Source organism: Gossypium arboreum, chromosome 7, assembly GCF_025698485.1.
Source record: "Gossypium arboreum isolate Shixiya-1 chromosome 7, ASM2569848v2, whole genome shotgun sequence".
Lineage (NCBI taxonomy): Eukaryota > Viridiplantae > Streptophyta > Magnoliopsida > Malvales > Malvaceae > Gossypium > Gossypium arboreum.
In genome coordinates this window covers 63260086-63285771 of record NC_069076.1, presented here as the reverse complement: position 1 = coordinate 63285771, position 25686 = coordinate 63260086, and the positions used below count along the sequence as shown (strand labels likewise).

The following is a 25686-nucleotide window of genomic DNA, read 5'->3' as shown; positions in this document are numbered from 1 at the left end:
TAAATTCTGTCACTGTTCATTTCTTTCTTTTGCATTTTGAAAAGCAGAAAAAAAGGTATAAAAAATGAACTGCTTTTACATGCAAAACTTATTCCTCTTCACATTCCAACTATATATATTTTCATTTACCACCATAAACAATAAGAATACAAACACATGATACATAATACAAATGATGAATAAGACACTATGAATTGATGCTCAGATGTTATGGCCGCAGAATAATCTTAAAAAAGGTGAAAGATAAACTGGCAATAACCACAACACTGGAAGATTTTAAAAATAAATTAAAGATGCATCACTTTGATCAAACTGTTAAAAAATTGTATTGTAGCATTGTTATCATCAAATCAACCTGAGGATGATCTCTAATAAACTAAGAAACCACTTCCAAGAGACCTGCCACATTAATGATACAGAAAAAGTTAAGTTATAGGCCATCTCTAATAAACTGTTCATCATCTCGAATTCCAATCTTACATACACTATCACTGTGTTCTATTATAATAAGGCTCTCTAAGAATGATAAACTGTTATAGAATGAGACTTTTGTAGACAGAAATCATAATATTGTGAATTAAACTTAAAACAAAATAAAATTCAAATAATAATATTAAAGAAATGCAAATATAAAAAAAAAAAAAAGAAGAAGAAGAAAGCACAATATTTTTATTTTTTATGAAATAAAGTGGACACATACTTACATGTATATAGACCACCATTTCTAAGTCAGTCTTGTACATGGAAAGCATAAGCAAATGATACGTACTTAAATATAAACACGTTTATATATTTTTAAAATGCCTTAAGAAACACTAGAATTTATTCACACCGGGAGGATGAAAATATTTTTTATAAAATAATTATATTTAAAATTATATAAAATAATTTCTATTTAAATAATTATTAGTTAAGTTTTTTACAATTTTGATTTATTTTATATCACTTAATGTCACTTTAAAAGAAAAACATAATTTGAAATATTTATTGAAATATTTATTGAAAGAAATTAAAATTGATGAAACTGTGGAGCCATAATGAGGAAAAACTGTACATAACTACTTGTTTTTATTCAAAAAAAATTGAATTGTTATTTAGGCTCCGTTTGTTTGCTAATAAAATATTTTCTGGAGAATGATTTCTGAAAAATGATTTACTTTTCTGGAAATGATTTACTTTTCTAGTGTTTGGATGAATCTGTGTAAAATATTTTCTGTTGTTTGGCAGATTACCTGAAAATATTTTTTGGAAAAGCTATTTTTACATATATTAATAAATTTATATTTTGAATTATTTTATATATATTACAATGATTTATTTATAAATAAATAAATTAAATTAAATATATAATAATACTCAATTATTAAGCTAGAATATACATTAGAAAATAAAAGGAGAAGAACAATGCAAAAGTGAAATATTTAAACCTTTGCTATCAAAGCAACAAAACTATTATCTTGACTTGATGCGTGTCTCAGAAGATGAGCTTTGAAAATTCCATAAACCATAAATTTACAATCTTGGACTAGCTTTAATTTATGAATTCGACAAATAGATCCATAATGTCAAATACATGAAGAGAAAAAAGCATGTATAAATAAGTTTGACATAAGTACGAACTATCCATTCTTCTTTCAAATCTCTTTAATGAAATATTTACAATACTGCTTTCTCAATGTCTGTGCGTCTTAATGCATGTTATTTCAAATGCTTGTCATCAAGAACTCAATGCAAGCATTGCTAGCACCAAATAACTTTAAAACTAAAACCATTGTTGGCTAGTAATCAAATAGCCTATGGCCACCATGTAGAACGTGCAATGTCGAACCTTGAGTGGTCATCAATGCTAAAGGAAGAGCAAATCACATCTGTTGGGGTGTTGACAAGAGAGGAAGGGGGACGATGCTATACTGAACGACCTTATCAACTGTGCTATAAAGATATAGTTATGACGAAGCAAATGGGCCTCCAAAGTTGCATCAACCACCGCTCTAAACTTTCTGCGAAGAGGAACCACAAGTTGTTTATCACAAACACAAGATTTGATTGCATTCGAGAGACCAAATAGCATGGTATGTATGTGTTCATTTAACATTTATGTGGACTCATAAGTGAATTATAGCGAAATCAATGTAATTGCGAAAAAAAAATTATAATTCTCGACATGAAAGTGAATACGCACTATCTTGACAGATCGATCGGCACCGAGATCCGATATACCGGACACATAGCCATATCCGACACTCACAATAGAGTCCAAGTAACATATTATCTACCTAAATCATAGTCTAATATTGTGATTTAACTCTTAATTTTTATAAAATTTTAACTCTTAATATTTATAAAATTTTCTTTCCCTTTTTGCGTACTGATTTGCTTTATTTGAACAATGTCAAGTATCACATTTTCTTTTAAATTACAATGAAAAAGAAAAGGGTGAAAAATTAGAAAACTGATGAAGAAATCCAAGTACCTGAAAGAAAGAGTTCTACAAAATTCGATACCACCAAGAACAAGAAGAAAAGAACTATCAAAACATGTAACTTATTTTTTTTTTCTTTTGTCGTTGTTGTTAGACAAAAAAATTTCAATTTCAACATCTCAAGTTTCCCAACCAGCGTAAATAACAAAGTCCAAAGCTGAATGTGTCTTTGAACGCCATTGCCAAGGTATCAAAAAAAAAAAGTCCTTTTGGGTGTTCTTTTTTTTTTTCTTCCTGGATCTTTCATTTCAATGAAAATATCAATTCCAATTGATGATACCCTTTTTTTCCCCAGCTGTTCTTCAATCATCAAAACAGTTTCATTTGAAAATGGGAGTAACCAAGCATATAATGCGCACTCTAAAGTCTTTTCTACACTAATAAAACAAAGCATATTTTTCAGTAAAGTATTAAAATTGATTTAATTCAAAATTACAATGACTAAAATTGATCAAATTAAAGTATAAAGATTAAATCCACCATTTTCGTAAAATACAGAGACTAATTGCGAATTTAACCTAAAATTTAATATAAATAAAATCCAAAGTAGAATATATTTTGATAACTACATAATACATTTATGAGCAAGGAAAAAGAAGACTTATAAAAGATAAACACAAGAAACCGAAAAAAACTATGGAGATAATTTACATTCCTTCAAAACCATAGCTTTTGGAAGTAAAATTTAATCAAAAGAAGAATGAAAGCTCAGTTTGGGGGTAAATGATAACATACTCTCACCAAAAGTTCAAATAATGATGCTAACAAGTTCCCAGGTCTGTCTTCCTTCCAAGCTCGAGCTAGAACAGTTGATGTCTTTGAAACTCGACCCCGACCTCCCTTAGTAGCATGTTATCGTTTGATAACAGCCGTGACATTGATGATACACCAATATTGGAACCTCCTACGGTGGTAGAAAAGCCGCTAACTGCCCCTTGTAAATCAATTTGCATGGAATTTATTGGCATCATACCTATTGCACTCTCAGTTGCTATTTTCTTGGCAGGTGGTTGCTACTGCATCAAGGTGTCCGTGCTTGCTTTTCGTTTATCTTGATTGATCAGAAAATGGAATATCGTAAAAGGGGAGAAGAGACTTGTGGATTAACTGTAAATATGATGGTTTGAAGAAATCATACTTGTCGCAACTTTGTTGTTGCTTTTCCAGACGGAACGAGTTCGGGGTGCTAGCAAACTAGGGAACATTTTAAGCCGACCATACATGCACAGTCCAGCTACACGCTGTTAGTGGAAATTTTATGCAGTGTTGTTAATTCTACAGCAAATAAATGAACCGATGCTCATAAACTGGTACCAAATTTGATGTTAAACTTACCAGCAGGGCCCGATAAACACACCAGGTCTCGTGTCTTTTTATTTCAGGTTCAAGAAGCTACAAATACGCTTCAAGAATAGATCTAAGTTTATAACTAAAAACTCAAACACTTGAAATTCATAAAATAAAATATGCATGTATAAGTCCAAAAGAAAAGAAATCTTCACCTTTTGCATATTGATGCCACTAGCTTTGCTGCGAAGTTTCTAAGTTCCCAATGATTGTCGGTGAATTTATTTCCTAACCTTTTTGCGATGAGGCAGGTAATAATAGATGGCATCAACTGGTGTAACTGAAGAACATTAAAAAAAATCAGATAGGTGGAAAATAAACCACTAGCATATTTGCATTAGTTCATGTACTTCTAAACAATTGAAATAATAAACTCACATAAGATTCTATGTGTAAGTGTTCATTTTGGAGAAGACTCCGGGCAACACGCATCAAAGCAAACATGAGAGGACAATTATTCAAATTCTGTGCAACCTGAGATAAATGTGGCAAAAATGTAAGCTTGAGATAACCAACCAAAATTTTTTTGCAACACACAGATAATGAGGTATGAAAGATCTTTAAGACAACCTCATCAGCAATGAAACATGCAAAATAAGGAACTAAAGGATGTAATCCCGAGTCTGTTGCCAAACTCAGTAATGCTTGTTTAAAGAGAATCGAGACTGATTTTTTCATGGTAATGTCCACGATCTTGTCAAAGTAAAGCTGCATAACAACCAAATTAGTCTTTTAATATCATTCTAACATAAAAATGTTCCTGAAGATGTACAACATACTTGAAGTTCTCTAGATAATACATGCTTAATAGGTAATTTGACATCAACGGAAAGCCCATCTTCTTTGTATTCACCATTTTTACCATCAGAGGGTGCTGCATGGAAAGAAAAATACCAATTCCATGTAGAAATGAAGATAAGTCGTATTAGATTAAAGAGATGAAACCTGAAAAGAACATGAACTATAAGAGTCTTCAACACAAATAGCTTCCAGATAATATTTAGGTTAGCTAAGATGGTACCTTCAATTGAAGCATTTTCTGGAATTGCTGGTTGAATGCCTTCAATCGCAAGCCAGTGGGATGTAACAGATGTATCAGTGGTGCTTTTGGCAAAAGTGACTCAAGAACCTACATACATAAGGCAACATAGAAGAATTTAAGTAAAGATTTCTTTAATAAGGCAACATACAACAAAACCTCGAATATTGTTGATAAGTTCTTACTTCTTTAAACTCCACATCTTTGTCATCAATATAGAACAAATCTTTATGCCCGGCAGGTTTCTTGAATCGTAGTACATCACAAGAGGCAAATCCACAGATTGGCTGATGCCAGAAAAAACACATAACACAAGCCAATTAACCAAAATGCAAAATCTAAAGCAGGAGGTTAAACTTAATATTCAAACTTCCAAAACTAAGTTTTCAAAATTCCACTTTTGATAAATTTTATGGATTAATACACATGAAGTGAAAATTATCACATTAGTCTAACAAATCAAGATATAGTACATCATTAAAAATTCATAAGATTCTAACAAAATTATACTAACAAATAACATTAATTAGCACTATTTTCAACTAAAAAGGAAAAAAATAATGCCATAATTTACTTTTTCATGTGCAAAATTCCAAAATCAAAGACCTTTAGTTATACCAGAAAAAGAAAAAAAATGAACTTACACAAGCTAGCCAGTGCTGCTAAAAGTATGGAAAATAAATCACCTTTCGTGACCATCGTCCTTTTTCTCTGAACTCCAGAGCCTTAGCTTGTCCACCACCATCAATCTCAATCTCCAGAGCTTTGTTCCAACCCAAATACGTGTCGTTGGCAGTTGACTCGATGAATGCGTTGGAAGAAGAAGAAACGGAGGAAAAAGAAAAAAGCAAAGGAATTAGCCGACAATCTAAAAAGGGATTGTTTTAGAAGCTCTGAGGGAGTTTAAGAAAAAAGGTTCTTGCGAATCAAGTTGGACATGGTTGTGCTGATATTCTTTTTGTAATGATGGATGGAAAATTGGGAGTGTTGAAGGAAGCAGCTTTCATGGCGGAAACTTCGAGATGAGGATTTAAAACAGGGAGAGGTTCATGTAATGGCTTCTTCAACATTGAAAATGGCTTCGGTTCTCCCTTGACCAAACTGATTTGCAACCCAAGGGGAAGGGGAAAGGGAAAGGGGAGAAGAAGCATCAATTTCCGAAAAATGTCTTACTGATTTCAAAAGAGTAAGACATTTTCCTTAAAAAAGCCATCATTTTCCCGTGTTTTGTAAAATATTTTACTCTGGAAAATCATTTTCAACCAACCAAACATCAAAAAAGCCTGAAAAGCTTTTACGGAAAAGCTTTTACAGGTTACCAGACAGACCCTTAAAAGAAAACTTAATGCACACTTTGGGTACTAAAGTATATTATTTTTTTCATTTTGGTTTTTAAAGTTTTATTTTACTCACTTCAGTTTAGGATTAAACTTCATTCTATGGTGTTTATATGAGATTCCTCTTTCTTATTCTTAAACAAGTCCTCGAGAGGACTTAGTTGATCCATAATTTATGTTTCAGTTTTCGTTTCCTTTTCGTTTGTTTCAAGAGATATATCGATCAATTCTGATTTTTTTTTTATCGAGATGTATGGATCCATGAATTTATGTGTCTATATTGATCTTGTTCGTGGATTAACGAAAATGTGCAAAAACTCTATTTGCCTCTGCCATTCTATGAGTATCTTCCTTTTTGCGTATGGCATCTCTGTAGCGACGTAAAAATTTCTCTTTCGGTCACTAATTGAGGCGATTATTTGAAAATTTAAAAATCGACTTTCGATTTTATTAAAAAAGGGAGTCGCCACCGATCTTTTTTCTAGGCGTGACCGGACACCTAATAAATCATCCTTTTTTAGAAAAGAAAACTTATTCTTGCACAAAAATGAAGTCCGAATTTAGGTCTACATCAAAAGCCAGAGTAACGTTGGGTTCGGGAGTCGGTTACGCGCGAGGAAGGTATTAGCACCCTCGCGACGCCCAAAATTGGTATCTTATTAAACACGTGTTGTCTTGATTTTCAAAAATACTAATTCAATTTGACATTTAAGTGTGATCCGATTGAAGGAAATGAGAAGTTGTAAGTTTATGGTTTTTTAGAAGAATATCCCGTTTTTAACACGAGCCGACTAACTTCACCCAACATAACGATGAAATCAATGACTTAATGTTAAAATCGGTACATTGCCTTATTCTTAAAATTAAAATGTAAAAAGTTTCTAAAATGATAGTAAAAAAAATCTAAGAATATTATTGTAAAAAATGCGAATAGTGATGTGAATAATATAAAATATTAAAATATCAAAATATTAGAATAATAATAATTAATATTGACAAATAAAAAATAAAATAGAAATAAAAATGTGTACATAATATATATATTAGAAATAACAATGATGTTTAAAAATAATACTATTAATAATACTACATAAATATGTACATATATAAAAATAAATACGTGATAATATTAAAATATGTACATAATATAGTGTAAAAATACATACATAATATAATTAAAATATATACATAAGATAAAATGTAAATATATATATATATATAAATAATATAGTATTAAAGATATATACATAAAATAGTATAATATATATATACGTAATATAGAATTTAGAATATACCTAATATATTAAAAGAATATATATAATATAATATTAAGAAATATAATAATAACAAAAAAAGAGAGAGGAGAGAGGGTGATTTCGACCACAAGACCCAACCACCGGATCGCTGGTCGGCCTCCATCTACCCCCACAAGACACGGCAAATGGACCTCAAAAAAACTTTTTCGGTAAAATGGATAAGCTTCCTCCTTTTATTTTTACTTTGGATAAAAGAAACAAAATAAGATTGAAAGAAAAATGATAAGCAAACAAAGAACTTAAAACGAGAATAGACGAAGAAACCTCTTTTACTTTGATCTTTGATTAATCTCCAAAAAAACTACTCTCTCCAAAAATTAGCCTTTACAATAACTCTTCTCCTTGATTACTCTCAAAAGACCTCTCAAAAATCCTTTACAATAACTTTCTCCCTCAAAACTTCTTCAAAAAAAATCCCTCCATATACAAAATATGAGAAGGCTTATATAGCCATTTACAAAATATTTTTTTATTGTTTATGTCTTCATTTGTAGGTACAAGTGGTGGTGGAGCAAGTGTGGTTAGTGGAGTAGGTAATAGAGCAAGTGTGGCTAGTGGATTTGGTGGTGGAGAAGGTGTGGCTAATGGAGTTGGTGGTGGAAAAGGAGTGGCTAGTGGAGTTGGTGGTGGAAAAGGTGTGGCTAGTGGAGTTGGTGGTGGAAAAGGTGTGGCTAGTTGAGAAAAGTTTAAGTTGTGGGCTAGATTTTTTTATTTTGATTTGGGCTTAGGGTTTGGGCCATTGGGGTTTTGATGTAAATTGGGCTTTGGGTAGTTAAGATTTTGGGTTTTGGGTTTAATTTTGGTGGGTTAGGTAAGGCTAAATTGGGTTTTGATGTAAATGGGCTAAAATTGGCCTCTAACAATGCCCTCTTTGCTTATTATCGTAACGAGAATAGAGCAAAGATATAAAGAAAGGCCAATTTTGCCTGGTCTTACTAAATATGGACTTCTTTGGTGCTCTTCTCATCCAGGTAGTCTCTTTCCAGTCCATCGCATCTTGTAGCTTTGGTTCAATCCACTGCAAATTCGGAGATATGCCTTGTAGCTTCAATCTGTTCCAATGTAATTCAACATGCTCTTCTATCGCTTCAGTGAGATAAGGTTTTGGGTCTTCTCTTCTGCCACTTTAGAAAGGCAAGATCTGATATCCTCGATCAACTCCATTGCAACTTTAGGGAGACAAAATCTGGTGTCTTCAATCAGCTCTAATATTAATTCTTTACTCGGCATGTGATCCTGAGCTCAACTCATTTCTCGCAATATGAATTGACTCAGTAAAACTAGACATTAAAATAGAAATTGAAAATAGCTCAAAGACGTGAGCCAAGGCTCAACTCACCTCTCGCAAAAGTAGATTTTGAAAATACCTCGATATGTGAACCCAAGGCTCAACTCACATCTCGCAATATGAGTTGATTTTTGAAAAATATAAATTGAAAAAAGCAAAATTGAAAAGCGTAAATTAAAAAATGAATTTGAAAAGACCTCATTGTGTGGTTCGAGACTCAACTCACCTCTCGCAATATGAGTTGATTTTGAAAAGCAGAATTGAAAACGCCTCGGCGTGTGACCCGAGGCTCAACTCACCTCTCGCAATATGAGTTGATTCTTTGAAAAGCAGAATTGAAAATAGCTCAAAGACGTGAGCAAAGGCTCAACTCACCTCTCACAATATGAGTTGATTCTTTTGAAAAACAGAAATTGAAAATAGCTCAGCACGTGAGCAAAGGCTCAACTCACTTCTCGCAATATGAGTTGATTTTTGAAAAACAGAAATTAAAAGGCTCAACTCACCTCTCTCAATATGAGTTGATTTTTGAAAAGTAAAAATTAAAAGCAGAGTTTGAAAGACAGAATTTGAAAATACCTCGGCATGTGACTCGAGGCTCAACTCACCTCTCGCAATATAAGTTGATATTTTGAAAAGCAGAAATTGGAAAAAAACAGAAATTGAAAATACCTCAGCATGTCCTGAGGCTCAATTCACCTCTCGCAATATGAGTTGGTTTTTTTTGAAACATAAATTAAAAAAACGAAAATTGAAAATACCTCAGCGTGCCTTGAGGCTCAACTCACTTCTCGCAATATGAGTTGATTTGAAAAGCAGAATTTGTAAGGCAAAAATTGAAAAACAGAAATTGAAAATACCTCAGCGTGCCTTGAGGCTCAACTCACTTCTCGCAATATGAGTTGATTTTTGAAAAACAGAAATTAAAAGCAGAAATTAAAAAATAGAAATTAAAAATACCTCGGCGTGCCCCAAGGCTCAGCTCACCTCTCGCAATATGAGTTGATTTTTGAAAAGCATAAATTAAAATTACCTCAGCGTGTCCTGAGGCTCAACTCACCTCTCGCAATATGAGTTGATTTTTTGAAAAGCATAAATTGAAAAAACGAAAATTGAAAATACCTCAGCGTGTGACCTGAGGCCCAACTCACCTCTCGCAATATGAGTTGATTTTTTTGAAAGACAGAAATAAAAACATCAAAATACCAAAAGATGTCATCTGGTGGAACTCAGGTGTCATTTCCTTTGATTCAGTACAGCTATCATCGAAACCTCTTGTTCTGCTGAAATACATGTATATGTCATGCATGATGTTATCATGATATGCACATGTTTACCTTAAATGCCTTTATGCCTACATGATCATGCTATGCGCCTTGGGCTTGCTTGTCATATGTCCCTTTCCGTCATGATTTTTTATGATCTGCGTTCATTGCTTTGACTCTTGACTTTCTCTTCAGGCCCTGTACCCGTCCTCTAGCTTCACGACTAATCTGCGTTTCTCAGATATCGCTCTTTTGCCCCTTGTTGAACTTTGTCCTTGCTTTGAGGCTCTTATACTTATCAAATTCTTATCTGGGTAATGCTTAGCACTTCTTTTGTTTAGAGTATGTCATTTCACTATTTATCATGTAAATGAACCACATAATGAGATGCATGAAAATGGTCAGGTAGGGGACAAAAGGATACCTCACATTTATTCATTTCAAATGTAGCAAACAAAGAAAGTTAATCAATGATAGTAAAAAAAAGTGTCATAAAGAGCAAGGGGATCGCATTTCAACAAATACAAATGCTCTAGATATTCAACACATGAACTCTTCCACGTTCCTCAATCAAGAATCTTTTTGAACATGGCTTTCTTGCGTAAGAGATTTCGAGTTTTCAAAAATGCTTCAAATACTGTAATCTCTCTGTTTGACCCACCGTTCAAAACGCCTTGCTTTTTAAGCCAGTGCTTGCTTCATTAGAACGCCCTTTCGGGTTTTCATCCTAATCTTTTGTGTTAATCAAGACGCCTTTTTCGGGTTTTCACCTTGATCCCTCTCTCTTTTTCTTTTTTCTTTTCTTTTCTCTTTTTTTTTAAGATGCCTTTTTTCGGGTTTTCATCTTGATTTTCCTTTTTTTAAGCATAATATTTCTTCACAGCATCTGAATGCACTGAATTTGGTAACTCCTTCCCATCCATCTCAGTGAGAATCAAAGCTCCACCCGAGAATGCTTTCTTTACGGCGTATGGTCCTTCCCAATTTGGGGCCCATTTTCCTCGAAAATCCTTTTGTATTGGGAGAATCTTTCTCAGCACAAGTTCTCCTTCGTGGAATTCTCTTGGCCGTACTTTCTTGTCATGGGCCGCGATCATTCTCTTCTAGTACATCTGCCCGTGACAAATTGCCTTTAGACGTTTTTCTTCGATGAGGTTTAATTGATCATATCGAGCTCGAACCCATTCTGCTTCTTCTAGTTTCGATTCTATTAAGACTTGTAGAGAGGGGATTTCAACCTCGATAGGTAGCACAACTTCTATTCCATATACCAGAGAGAAAAGGGTTGCTCCCGTAGATGTCCGCACAGATGTACGATATGCATACAAAGCAAGTGGTAGCTTCTCGTGCCAATCTTTATATGTCTCAGTCATTTTCCCAATAATCTTCTTAATATTCTTGTTGGCCGCTTCAACAGCTCCATTCATTTTCGGGCGATAGGGTGATGAATTATGATGCTTTATTTGAAATTGTTCACACACCTCCTTCATCATCTTGTTGTTCAGATTCATGGCATTATCTGAAATGATTCTTTCAGGCAAACCATATCGACAAATGATTTCCTTTTTCAAAACTCGCAAACTGCAATCTTCGTCACGTTATAAACGGCGACTTCTATCCATTTTGTGAAATAATCAATGACCACAAAAATGAATCGGTGTCCATTAGAAGCTTTTGGGAAATTAGCCCTATAACATCCATGCCCCACATAGAAAAAGGCCATGGAGAAGTCATGACGTGAAGGGGCGAAGGGGCAGCATGAATTTTATCACTATAAATTTGACATTTGTAGCATTTTCGTGCAAAACTAATGCAGTCACTTTCCATCGTCAGCCAGTAATTACCGAGTCTCATAATCTTCCTGGCCATAGTGAAACCATTAGCATGTGTCCCACAAATTCCCTCAGGGACATCTTCAAGTATTTTTCGGGCTTCAACAAAGATTCACGTATCTCAAGAGGACCTGATCTTTTCCTCTTTTGTACAGGATGTCCCCATCAAGAACGAATCCCGCTGCCATTCTTCTGATTGTTCTTTTATCGTTCTCATTTGCTTGTTCGGGGTACTTTTGATTCTTTACGTATTCTAAGATATCATGGAACCATGGCCGTCCATCTGGCTCTTTCTCAATGCTGAAACAATGTGTAGGGACTTCATATATGCTCATTTGAAGGGGCATTATTTTTGTTTCTCTGTTTGCTTTGAACATTGAAGCCAAAGTGGCCAGAGCATCAGCCAATTGGTTTTCTTCTCGTGGGAAGTAATTAAAAGTTATTTCTTCGAATTCTTTAATCACTCGCCACTAGATCATCAGATTTAACCAATTTCGGATCCCTCACTTCCCAATCTCCACGGATTTGGTAAATCACCAACGCTGAGTCTCCATATACCTCTAAAGTTTTGACGTTTCGTTCAATAGCTGCACGAAGTCCCATGATACAGGCCTCATGTTCTGCTATGTTATTGATACAGAAGAAATTTAGCCTGGCAGTGAACGGATAATGATTCCCATCTGGTGAGACTATTATTGCTCCAATTCCATGCCCCAAGGCATTCGACGCACCATCAAAACTCATCTTCTATGGCTTCTCTTTTGATGACTCGGATTCCTTTTCTGTAATGCAAATTAAGTCTTCATTTGGGAAATCGAATCTCAAGGGCTCATATTCCTCTGTCGTTCGAGTCGCTAAGAAATCAGCTATTGCGCTCTCTTTTATTGACTTCTGACTTACATAGGCAATGTCGTATTCCGATAGGAGGATCTGCCATCGTGTCATTCTTCCTGAGAATTTCAGTGACTCCATCATGTATTTTATTGGGTCCAGCTTTGAAATTTGACATGTTGTATAATACAACATATATTGCTTGAGTCTCCGAGCTACCCAAATTAGAGGGCAACAGTATTTTTCAATGGACGGATACTTTGCTCATATTCAGTGAACTTTTTGCTGAGGTAGTAGATCGCCTTTTCTTTCTTTCCTTACTCGTCGTGTTGCCCCAGTATGCAACCCATTGAATTTTCAAACACAGTCAAATACAATATCAATGGTCTTCCCGGAGTTGGCGGTACTAGCACTGGAGGATTAGACGAATATTGTTTTATCTTATCAAAGGCCACCTGGCATTCCTCATTCCATTCTCCCGGGTTATGTTTTCGAAGAAGCCGAAAAATTGGGTCGCATTGGTTGGTAAGTTGAGCGATGAATCGGGCGATGTAGTTTAATCTCCCTAAAAATCCTCTGACTTCCTTTTGTGTGCGCGGAGGTGGTAACTCTTGAATGGCTTTTATTTTATCTAGATCAACCTCGATACCTCTTTCACTGACAATGAAGCCTAACAACTTTCCCGAGGTAGCCCCAAACGTACATTTGGCTGGATTAAGTTTTAGCTGAAACTTTCTTAGCCTTTCGAACAACTTCTTGAGGTTCACTACATGCTCTTCTTCCCCTTGGGATTTAGCAATCATATCGTCGTCGTAGACCTCTATTTCTTTATGCATCATGTCATAGAATAACGTCACCATAGCCCTTTGATATGTTGCCCCAGCATTCTTTAACCCGAATGGCATCACCTTGTAACAGAATGTTCCCCACATTGTTACGAAGGTAGTTTTCTCCATATCCTCAGGGGTCATCTTAATCTGATTATACCCCGAGAATCCATCCATGAAAGAAAACAATGAATGTTTTGTTGTGTTATCCACCAACGTATCAATGTGTGGTAAGGGAAAATTATCTTTAGGACTTGCTCGATTCAGGTCACGGTAATCTACGCACATTCGTACTTTGCCGTCTTTTTTTGGTACAGGGACTATGTTAGCCACCCATTCTGGGTATTTGGAAGCTTGTAAGAAACCCGCGTCAAATTGCTTTTTGACCTCTTATTTTATCTTTAACAGCATTTCAGGTCTCATCCATCTTAGCTTTTGCTGAATGGGTTTGCATTCTGGTTTCAGTGGGAGTCTATGGACTGCTACATCTCCATCCAATCCTGGCATGTCTTGATATGACCATGCGAATACATTTTTGTACTCGCGGAGCAATGCAATCAAATTATGCCTGGTGTCCTCTGAAATAGAGGTCCCAATTTTTACTTCTTGCTTCTTTTCTTCAGTTCCCAAGTTTATTGTTTCAACAGATTCTTGATGAGGCAAAATCTGTTTATCCTCTTGTTCCACCATTCGTAGCAAGTCAGGAGACGAGACATAGTCTTCAGCATTTTCTTCGGCTTCGAATTCTCCTAAACAAACAGCCTTCTCAAAATCGATTTCAGGACTCGTAATGAGTTTGTTCATGCAATTGATATCTGAGCACCTGAAAGTTGAATGGAAAAGGAAAAGGAAACTATAGAGGGGCATCTAAGTATTGAAACCAACAAACTGAATGTTATGGTATGGCATGAGGCAAATGTAAAGATAGGCTATGAAATGATTATGGAATTAGTGATAATGCAAAAAATTGTGACAAAATGCATCTTCATTGATATTCATTTAAATGATAAAGAGTGAATGCAAGCTCTTACAAAAGAATTCTATTATATCTAAGGACATAACAGAATGTTAACGTTTGAGCATTACTCTGAAGACTTATAAACTACAAGAAGATCATAGGCAGTCCAATTGTTCAACATGAAACCCGGGGGACAAGGGTGTATCTTTGAGACGTCTTTACTCGCGTCAGCTCCTTTGTCAATGACATTTATACTGATATTCTGAAAACCCTCTTCGATCATTAACATTTTGCTTTGTGCACTATACTGCCCTGGGTATATCATTCCCGCAGACGTAAATGTTTTTGCAAATGAGGGTACGTTATAGGCTCCCATTCTAATTCTCGGCCTCAGGCTCTTACAATCCACCTTTCTCAATCTTTCTGTAACTATTTTCTTCTTTATTGCATGTCTAGTTGGAACCCCAAACCGTATCGGGCCTTGTGGTGCACTGGCTTTAGAGCCCTGACTATTCCTTGCAGATACCTTCCCAAACCTTTCCTTACTCGGGCTCCTTTTCCTTTGACCAAAGCAGTCATCATCTCCATCATTTTAGCCATTTGATCCCTTTGTTCGAGCGATTCCTCTCGAGATCTCACCATTAAGTCTCTTGTTTCTTGCTGTGACTTAGCCAGTTATTCTTGTAATTCCCTTTGGACTCTTTCCATTCTTTCGATTCTTTCATTGAACTCAGCCTCAATTGTTCTAGCTTGTCGACGCGTTCTATACGAATGGCGCGATTCCAGATTTGAAGTGTTGTGTCTGCGAATTATATGATTCTAACCTTAGCGAATGATCATGGGATAGATATATGCAATGAATGAATGAGTGCATAAATAAATGTCAATCATGAAAGATATGCAAGAAATAGGTGTTGATTTCAAGATAGCCCCTATTTAGGCATTTCATTCATCAAAAGAGTATTACACAATGCTTCGGTCACTCGTATAATTGACTCCTCCATTAGAAACCCGTTTTTGGCAACCATTCTCTAATCAACACATTCCTAACAAGATGCCTATAATACATGATGAAAATAAAGCAAAGACGAACAACCCTGGTTTGTAGTCAAATATAGGCAAAAAAAATCATGGAAAATTTATCAAATTACGCTACCCAATCTAGTTTATTAAACCAACCCAATCCCCTTGCATACAAAGTGAAAGTGCAAAAGGTAAGAGGCGTTTCTCCCGTGTACTTATTTTGGTGACTATGGAACAAGCGGAGGTTCGGCATGGCTCTAATTAGGGGGCTCGTACGGTTCACTATATGCGGTTTTGGTTCTAGATAGGTATTTCAATTGTTCGTACTATCGCCTACTAAGACTAGTACTAAGTCTCGGTCATGGCCCATCATAGGGTTACGAGATCAATTTGAGGATTACATTTACTTATGCCTATGCGAGGGACAAGTTAACTCACGAAAGCATAAGTCATATGTAACCCGAAAGTATTCACTAGCCTGTGCGGAGGGACGAGTTAACTCACGAAGGCGTAGCGTTTACTTTCACTTAAACGGACGAGGCCTAGGTAGAGAGCTCATGTTATGTAAAGATGCTCGTGCACCGTGTGTGGGGAGGAACTCACAAACCTTTACGTTTTATTTAAAAAACTAAACCAAAACTAAAATCACAAAATTTTAAAGCTGAAAAACAACCGGATAAAACAAATTAGAATATATACAACACGATGCAAATACATGATTTTTTTGAAAACAAAAAATTTGAGGATCACGACTAAATGTTAATTTGAACAAGGAACTTTGAAAATTTTGACAACGTGAGTTTAATTCGACTCGACTCTTAAAAAGGGTCCCCAATGGAGTCGCCAGCTGTAGCGACGTAAAAATTTCTCTTTCGGTCACTAATTGAGGCGATTATTTGAAAATTTAAAAATCGACTTTCGATTTTATTAAAAAAGGGAGTCGCCACCGATCTTTTTTCTAGGCGTGACCGGACACCTAATAAATCATCCTTTTTTAGAAAAGAAAACTTATTCTTGCACAAAAATGAAGTCCGAATTTAGGTCTACATCAAAAGCCAGAGTAACGTTGGGTTCGGGAGTCGGTTACGCGCGAGGAAGGTATTAGCACCCTCGCGACGCCCAAAATTGGTATCTTATTAAACACGTGTTGTCTTGATTTTCAAAAATACGAATTCAATTTGACATTTAAGTGTGATCCGATTGAAGGAAATGAGAAGTTGTAAGTTTATGGTTTTTTAGAAGAATATCCCGTTTTTAACACGAGCCGACTAACTTCACCCAACATAACGATGAAATCAATGACTTATAAAATCGGTACATTGCCTTATTCTTAAAATTAAAATGTAAAAAGTTTCTAAAATGATAGTAAAAAATCTAAGAATATTATTGTAAAAATGCGAATAGTGAAGTGAATCATATAAAATATTAAAATATCAAAATATTAGAATAATAATAATTAATATTGAAAAATAAAAAATAAAATAGAAATAAAAATGTGTACATAATATATATATTAGAAATAACAATGATGTTTAAAATAATACTATTAATAATACTACATAAATATGTACATATATAAAAATAAATACGTGATAATATTAAAATATGTACATAATATAGTGTAAAAATACATACATAATATAATTAAAATATATACATAAGATAACATGTAAATATATATATATATAAATAATATAGTATTAAAGATATATACATAAAATAGTATAATATATATATATGTAATATAGAATTTAGAATATACCTAATATATTAAAAGAATATATATAATATAATATTAAGAAATATAATAATAACAAAAAAGAGAGAGGAGAGAGGGTGATTTCCCACAAGGTCGGCCACCGGACCATTGTCACCACCATCTACCCCACCGCACACCACAATGGACCTTAAAAAAACTTTTTGGTAAAATAGATAAGCTTCCTCCTTTTATTTTTACTTTCGGATAAAAGAAACAAAATAAGATTGAAAGAAAAAATGATAAGCAAACAAAGAACTTAAAACGAGAATAGACGAAGAAACCTCTTTTGCTTTGATCTTTGATTAATCTCCAAAAAAACTACTCTCTCCAAAAATTAGCCTTTACAATAACTCTTCTCCTTGATTACTCTCAAAAGACCTCTCAAAAATCCTTTACAATAACTTTCTCCCCCAAAACTTCTTCAAAAAAATCCCTCCATATACAAAATATGAGAAGGCTTATATAGCCATTTACAAAATATTTTATTATTGTTTATGTCTTCATTTGTAGGTACAAGTGGTGGTGGAGCAAGTGTGGTTAGTGGAGTAGATAATGGAGAAAGTGTGGCTAGTGGATTTGGTGGTGGAGAAGGTGTGGCTAATGGAGTTGGTGGTGGAAAAGGAGTGGCTAGTGGAGTTGGTGGTGGAAAAGGTGTGGCTAGTTGAGAAAAGTTTAAGTTGTGGGCTAGGTTTTTTTATTTTGATTTGGGCTTAGTGTAACACCCCGTACCCGAGTCCGTTACCGGAGTCGAATACAAGGTGCACACCGACTTAACTTAATTGTTTTCACAGTCCATAAAAAAAATTTCCAGACAAGCTGGTTACTGCATCACTATCGCCTTAAAAATCATATCTGGAGTTTCAAAACTCGAAAATCAGTTTTGTAATTTTTCCCTGAAACTAGACTCATATGTCCATCTACAGATTTTTTTCTAGAATTTTTGGTCGAGCCAATTAGTACAGTTTATTAGTTAAAGTCTCCCATGTTACAGGGGTCGACTATACTGACCTTCGTGCGTTACAACTTGAATATCTCCCTGTGCAGGGCTTTAATACTGATGCCGTTTATTTCTTTAGAAACTAGACTCAAAGAGAAATCTATACATATATGGTATGACTCCTAATTATCTCTGGTTAATTTATAATGAATTTCCAAAGTCGGAATAGGGAATCCAGGAACCGTTCTGGCCCTGTTTCACGAATACTTAAATATCTCTCAATATACAGCTCGTATGACCGTTTCGTTTCTTCCATATGAAAGTAGATTAATCAAGGCTCATTTACATAATTTATTCACTATTTAATTCCACTCCTGTTATTTTTAGTGATTTTTCACATCCACACCACTGCTGCTGTCAGCATCTATTACTACAACAAACTATGCCTATTTCATGACTTTTCCTTGATTTAACTAATAATTCATCATGCATGTCCCAAATTATAACCATGATTTGTGTCCAAACATCACAAAACAAATTCCAACCGAACATTTACGCCATTTTCGCATGGCTAAAAGTTTACATACCAAATTTCAACAAAGCATAACAGCCTATACATGCCGAAATGTACTCCTAGACCAACTACGAAGAAAATACCAAAAGTTGTTAGCCGGTGTGATGACTTCAATGACGGTCCCGAATACGCAAAAAGTCGAGTCCAAGAAACCTAAAATAGGTGACAAGCAAACACCGAATGAGTATATAACTCAGAAGTCATAAGCAATGCACTACCAACCATTAATAACATTATCGCAAGAGGAAACAAAATGGAACGAGGCTAATTACTCCATTCAAACCGAACTATACCATAGTTCCTTAGACCTTCGATTCAATCTCATACCAAGTTACACATTCACATTCCATATACTAATCAATAGGATATTTGAAGCATTTTATACACCATTTTGTTTTCTTACATTCATACATCTACATGACTTTTCACTTATTCCACGATAATTCTTGTGTACGTGACTTCAATTTAAATTGTCACATAGGTTCAAACTTACCAAGCTCAACTCCAAATATAAACATAGCGCCTATTAGCCATGAACTCAAGGTACTACCCGATCCGCTGTCCGTGATCGACTCAATAATGTCGCACACTCAAGGTGTCAATAGTGATTCAAAAGCATATAGTGAGTCCGCACACTTAGTGCTATATAATCAACTCGCACACTTAGTGCTATATGATCAAACTCGCACACTTAGTGCTGTACAAATTTTAAACCCGCACACTTAGTGCCATTCTCATGATCACAAATGTTTATACCCGCACACTTAGTGCCGAAATCAACAACTCAATACATCTCACCTCTTTTCTTTTCATTCAATACTTTCATCACCACATACATACATGTATATAAATTTATCATTCCTTTCGGCATAATTATATAGACATTATGTCTATTTAAATCAATACAAAATATATGCTTAGTGACCTACCTTGTGTGGTGTAAAATAATTCTAAGTCGGCTACTCGATGACCTTCGATTTCCCCTTGTTGAACGCCTCTCCTTTAGGATCTTGAGCTTAATCTAGACACAAGTATGGCCAAACCTCCTCCTAATCCTCTTCCAAACCAAGCATGAAGCAAGAACCCCTTCCTTCTTCCTTAGAATTTCAGCTCAAAGAAATGAAAAAAAAGATGAACAACAAATTTTTTCTTCTCTTTTCTTCAACTCACGGCAAAGGGGGGGAACACTCACCATTCTCTTTTTTTTTTTGTTCCCTTTCATTATTAAATTCCCATGCTCATTATTTAATTTTTTTCTTACATACACCATTGTCCCAACATGTTTTATGACATGTTTTTACCCATAATCCTTGTCATGGCGGCCACTAGCTATTAGGGGGAAATTTGACATGCAAGTCCCCCTTTTGATTACATGCACTATTAGGTCCTTATAGATTAGCCTATCACATTTCAAAAGTGTCACACAAGTCCTAATAACTGAATTCACATGCAATCGACTAAATCAAGCTTGAAATTTTCACACATTCATAAATACATATTCTAGACAATAAATATTACGTTCAAACAGTTCGGTGACTCGGTTTAGCGGTCCCAAACCACTTCCCGACTAGGGTCAATTTTGGCTGTCACAACTCTCCCCACTTAAGAAATTTTCGTCCCGAAAATCTTACCGTAAATAGGTTTGGGTATCGCTCTTTTATAGAATTCTCGGTTCCCAAGTAGCTTCTTCCATCCCGTGTTTGAGCCATAACACTTTTACTAACGGAACCCTTTTGTTTCGCAACTCCTTCACTTCACGAGCTAGGATATGAATCGATTCTTCTTCATAACTCATATCGGCTTGAATTTCAACCTCTGATGGACTAATTACGTGTGACGGATCAGATCTATAACGTCAAGCATCGAAACATGGAAGACGCTAGAATCTTTTCAAGTTCGGGGGCAAAATCAAACGACACGCGCTGGGACCGACTCGTTCGGATATCTCATATGGCCCGATGAACCTCGGACTCAATTTGCCTTTACGGCCAAATCTGAGTATCTTTTCCAAGGTGAAACTTTAAAAACACTTTGTCTCCCACCGATACTCAATGTCTTTTCGTTTCAGATCCGCGATTTATTTCGACGATCTGTGGCGCCTTCAGACTTTCACGGATTACCTTTACTTTCTGCTCAGCATCTTTAATCAAATCAACTCCGAAAATTTTACTTTCACGAGCTCGGTCCAAAACAATGGTGTACAAGATTTACGACCGTACAAAGCCTCGTAAGGTGCCATCTTAATACTTGATTGAAAACTATTGTTGTGCGAATTCAATCAAAGGTAAGTACTGCTCCCATGAACCATCGAACTCAAGGATGCAACATCTCAACATATCCTCAAGTATCTCGAATTATCCGCCGGATTGACCATCGGTTTGGGGGTGAAAGGCGGTGTTGAAATGCAACTTGGTACCCAAAGCTTCTTGCAATTTCTTCCAAAATCGCGAGGTGAATCTTGGATCTCTATCTGACACAACAGAAATCGGTACCCCGTGTAATCTCACAATCTGAGAAACGTACAATTCAGCTAGTTTATCCAATGAAAAATCCGTACGCACGGGGATAAAGTGAGCCGACTTAGTCAGTCTATCAACAACAACCCAAATCGCATCCTTCTTACTTGCGGACAATGGCAGTCCGGACACAAAGTCCATTGTGACTCGATCCTATTTCCACTCAGGTATCTTGATCTGCTGAAGTAATCCTGAAGGCACTTGATGTTCCGCTTTCACTTGTTGACATATTAAACATCTCAAACAAAGTCGGAGATGTCTCGCTTCATACCATGCCACCAAAACCGACGTTTCAAATCGTTGTACATCTTCGTACTCCGGGTGAATTGACATTCGGCTACAATGAGCTTCGCTCGTAATCATCGAAATGAGTTCGAATTTCTTGAACACACAAACGATTTTTGAACCTCAAACAATCGTCATCATCAACTTGAAACTCGATTCCACATTCGAACACATTCAGCCCGTTTTGCAACCAATTCATCATCGACTTTCGAGCTTCACGAATTTGACGAATCAACAAGGGTTTGGCCTTTAATTCCGCCACTAGTACATTGTCGGATAGAATGCATAAGTGTACATTCATCGCCGCAAGGCAAACAAAGGATTTACGACTTAAGGCATCCGCAACCACATTAGCCTTTCCCGGTGATAGTCAATGACAAGCTCATAATCTTTCAACAACTCGAGCCAACGCTTTTGTCGCAGATTCAAGTCTCTTTGAGTCATCAAATATTTGAGACTTTTGTGATCCGAATACACATGGCACTTCTCCCCAAATAGGTAGTGTCGCCATATTTTCAAAGCGAATACGATGGCGCTAGTTCGAGATCATGGGTCGGATAATTTTTCTCATGTGGCTTTAATTGTCTCGACGCATAGGCCACAACTCGACCTTCTTGCATCAATACGCAACCCAACCCAAGTAGGGAGGCGCCACTATTGATGACAAACTCTTTGCCCGATTCGGCAGCACTAAAATTGAGCTTCCACAAATAAGTTTTCAGTTGATCAAAACTTTTCGACATTTTTCCGTCCATTCAACTTAACATCTTTTGAAGTAGCTTCGTCATGGGTGTGGCTATCATCGAGAAACCTTTCACAAACCGTCGGTAGTAACCAAAGAAGTCCCAAAAAGCTCGAACCTCAAGAATATTTCTGAGGCTTCCAGTTAAGTATGGCTAAAATTTTGCTCAGTCGACTCGAATACCCGATGCAGATACCACATGACCCAAGAAGCTAACCTCTCTAACCGTAACTCACACTTGCTGAACTTAGCATATAACCGCTTATCCCGTAAAATTTGCAACACTAATCTCGTGTGCTCCACATGTTCGGCCTCATCTCTTGAATAGACCATGATGTCGTCAATGAACACAACTACGAACCGATCCAAATATGGTCTGAAGATCCGATTCATCAAATCCATAAATACCGCAGGGGCATTAGTGAGCCCAAACAGCATCACTAAGAACTCGTAGTGGCCATATCTCGTTCTGAAGGCAGTTTTGGGTATGTCCGAATCTCGAATTCGCAACTGATAATAGCCCGATCTCAAATCTATTTTTGAGAACACTGAGGCTCTCTTCAGTTGATCGAACAAATCATCGATACGCGGTAACGGATATTTGTTCTTTATTCTCACTTTATTAAGCTGACGATAGTCAATGCACAACCTCATGGTTCCGTCCTTCTTTTTCACAAACAACACAGGTGCACCCCAAGGTGAAAAACTTGGTCGAGCAAAACCTCTATCCGTCAACTCTTGCAACTGAGCTTTCAACTCCTTCAACTAGGTTGGTGCCATACGATACGGAGCTATCGAAATTGGCGTAGTCCCAGGTACAAGCTCAATACCAAACTCTACTTCCCGAACAGGTGGTAAACCCGATAATTCTTCGGGAAAAACATCCGGGTATTCACAAACCACCGGCACAGATTCGGGTTTCTTTTCTAACTCTTTGTCATCAAGTACATATGCAAGGTATGCTTCGCACCCTTTCTTACATATTTCGAGTCAACATTGATGATATTACACCGGCAACCCTTTAAGTCCGTAGACTCAACTCGGATTATCTCGTTATTTGCGCACCTTAAATCAATGGTTTTTCTTTTGCAACTCACCATCTGCGTCATATACGGTCAACCAGTCCATACCAAGAATAACATCAAATTCATCAAATGGTAAAAGCATCAAATCGGCCGAAAAACAGGATTCTCGGATCATTAGAGGGCATCTATTACATACTTTGTCAACAAGCGCATATTGACCCAAGGGATTTGACACTCGAATTACGAATTCAGTAGACTCAACAGGTAGAGTCTTACTGGATGCTAAGGTTTCACATACATATGAATGAGTAGAGCTGTGGTCAATCAATGCAATCACACTAGTATCAAAGAGAGTGAAAGTACCGTGATAACATCGGGGAGGATGCCTCCTCTCGTCGCGAATGGCGTATGCTCTAGCAGAGTACGGGTCTCGGACCGAACAGCCGTATCGAGGCCCTCTCGACTACCACCCCTACCTCCCGAAATTCTCGGTGGTCTACCTCTAGTTGTCATTCCACTAGGTCTTGCACCTTGCATCCTATTCTTCTCATCAAGCTCAGTATAATCTCTAATGAAGTGGTCCTTCGAACCGCATCCGTAATAAAGCCCTGTTGGTAGACTTACCCCAACATTCACCTATGTGTCTTCTCCCACATTGGGGGCATTCAGTTTCTCTTGACGGTTATTGCCCACACTAGCTACCAAGTAGCTCGGAGTCCGTCGATGGTCGTGTTTCTAATGGAAATTCCCGCATCGTCCTCGATTTATTAGTGTCCTCCCTGAACTTCTTTACAGCCGAGAACGGAGCTTTACCCGTCAATCTTTTGCGATAGTCTCTAGCTTCAAATTCAGCCTTCTTCTTCTCCTTCCCAAGTTCCTCCACCTTGCAGGCTCGTTCAACTAGTGTTACGAATTCTTTTATCTCCAAAATACCCACTAGTAGCTTTAAATCTTCATTCAATCCTTCTTCAAATCTCTTGCACATAGTAACCTCATCAGCCACACACTCCCGGGCATACCGACTGAGTCTTACGAACTCATGTTCGTATTCAGATACTGTCATACGGCCTTGCTTGAGTTCCAAGAATTCCTTACGCTTTTGATCGATGAACCGTTGACTAATATATTTCTTTCGAAATTCTATTTGGAAGAAATCCCAAGTAACTCGTTCGTTTGGGACTATGGAAATCAAAGTCCTCCACCAATAGTAAGCTGAGTCTCGCAACAAGGATATAACACACTTTAGACATTCATCGGGTGTGCATGACAGTTCATCAAACACCGAATGGTGTTATCAAGCGAACTCACCCTTTAGGCATCATCATAAACGATGGCCTTGAACTCCTCAGCCAGCGCTTCCTAATCAAGTCTATGGTGGCTTACTCACCTCACGTGGTCGATGAATCGATGGCATTCCGGCTCTTGGGGTAGATTATTCAAATTCGGGAATTGTTGGACAGCCGGATTGGTTAGGGCATATTATGCGACCCACTCATTCATCATGGTAAAGAAGGCTTGTTTAGCCCTTCACCTTGATTATTCGCAGATGATTGAGGTTCAACAGTGGCGTCCTTGTGCGAGAGCAGCCGCTACACTTTCAACGTCATCCGCCAAGGTTCTCTCTACACCGGATCCATTTACTAATCAAAACAAAATTTTTAACCGTCGAAGTCATCACACATTTAAACATTAACATTAAGGCATGTATAGCTAGACTCATACGTGCTATGGTAGTCCTAGAACCGACTAAACCATAGCTCTGATACCAATAAAATTGTAACACCCCGTACCCGAGTCCGTTACCGGAGTCGAATACAAGGTGCACACCGACTTAACTTAATTGTTTACACAATCCATAAAAAAAATTTCCAGACAAGCTGGTTACTGCGTCACTGTCGCCTTAAAAATCATATCTGGAGTTTCAAAACTAGAAAATCAGTTTCATAATTTTTCGCTGAAACTAGACTCATATGTTCATCTACATATTTTTTTCTAGAATTTTTGGTCGAGCCAATTAGTACAGTTTATTAGTTAAAGTCTTCCATGTTACAGGGGTCGACTACAATGACCTTCGTGCGTTACAACTTGAATATCTACCTTTGCAGGGCTTCAATACTGATTCCGTTTATTTCTATAGAAACTAGACTCAAAGAGGAATCTATACATATATGGTATGACTCCTAATTATCTCTGGTTAATTTATAATGAATTTCCAAAGTCAGAACAGGGAATACAGGAACCGTTCTGGCCCTGTTTCACGAATACTTAAATATCTCTCAATATTCAACTCATATGACCATTTC

General features: G+C 36.5%; 1 pseudogene; it reads right to left on the bottom strand.

Annotated features, from left to right (window-relative positions):
* Nucleotides 1-3167: 3167 nt before the first annotated feature.
* On the bottom strand, nucleotides 3168-15164 carry LOC108474095 (transcription initiation factor TFIID subunit 6-like; annotated as a pseudogene).
* Between the last annotated feature and the right edge of the window lie 10522 nt (nucleotides 15165-25686).